The following is a 1452-nucleotide window of genomic DNA, read 5'->3' on the forward strand; positions in this document are numbered from 1 at the left end:
GAACACTAGAGTTGGGCACAATAGCTTTTAGTTTGAGGAGAAAGTTAAGATCTCTCAACCGTGCTTTAACCTTGTAGATAATAGAGAGATTTCTAACATGGGTGCCATCAAACTTGGCTTTATTATTAGCAAGCCAAATCTCCTAGAAAATGAAAGTAGCAATAAGAGAGACAATCAAATAAAGTTGATTATTGCCTCGAAAATAATACCACCAGAGAATGTCTCTACAATTCCAGCTAGTAAAAGAAGTAGGAGTGTAGCAATTTATTTTTTTTAAAATAAAAGTAGCACTAAACAGTCTCGCTAAGAGATCAATTAGAAAATAAATGAGTGATAGTTTTTGAAAAACCAACAACACAACAATTGCCTTTAGAAGCAATATAGATACCTGAATGCTGAATATTGTCACCAAGGGAAATACCTTTCTACCAAAGTTTCCAGGACAAAAAAAAAAAAAAGGAAATTTTTAAGGGATTAACTTTATTCCAAATAACAGTGGCAAAAGGAAAGATGGGAGAGGCATCCCTAAGGAAATTACAGGGCAATTTGGTGGAGAGTTTATGTATGAGGGAATGATCACCCAAACTAAGAATCTCATCCTGATTCCACCTAGAAGGAGAATAGATTTATTTGATTTCCAAGTTGGGAGAAGAAATACGAAAACTTTCCTAAAAAATATAACCATTCCCGAACCAATTATCATACGAAAAGGTTAGGGCACCCTCACGAATTCTCCATTGAATCTCTTGTTGAATAATAGGAACGAATTTGCAAATGACTTTCTAGGCACTTGAGTGATAAGGTTTGGCCACAATGTGAGTAGAAGGAAAGTCGTTAGGCATGTACTTGTCGTGTAAGAAATTAGCCCGAAGAGAATCACATCTAAAAAAGTTCCAAGAAAGTTTACAATGTAATGCACTAGGAACATCAAAGATGTTACGAATACCTATGTTTTTGTGCTCCATTCCTCAGTAAAGGACCTGGTGATGACATGTAGTGCCAAGGGTGTCAGTCGATCGACAATACCTAAGGTTTGAATTGGTTAGTCGTGCAATGTTCACATAGAAGTGAGCGTGTAAGGAAATAGATATCTAGATAGTAGTGAAAAAGTTAGTGTATAGTCTAAAGGCTAAGCACTATAGTACCAGAGGTCTAAAACATTTATAGATTCGCACAACATCCATAGGCAATGTAATTACAACTCAGCCGATCTTATGTTCGCTTCTGTATGGATTGCATTACATTAGTTAGTCATTATACTTCATTTGTTTGGATATCAAATAAAGTATATGTTTCATCTTAGACTTATTATGGGACTCATGTTTAATTATGCTGTGAATTGTTTTCCATTTTTACTTTAACTTTTGTAGTTTCCATGGCACAAGAGTGAAAGATCACTAGGAAGTCAACCCTTTCCGCACAGTGAGTGTGGGAGATGGGGAAAGACGTCAT

This window comes from Carya illinoinensis, chromosome 14 (assembly GCF_018687715.1).
Source record: "Carya illinoinensis cultivar Pawnee chromosome 14, C.illinoinensisPawnee_v1, whole genome shotgun sequence".
Classification (NCBI taxonomy): domain Eukaryota; kingdom Viridiplantae; phylum Streptophyta; class Magnoliopsida; order Fagales; family Juglandaceae; genus Carya; species Carya illinoinensis.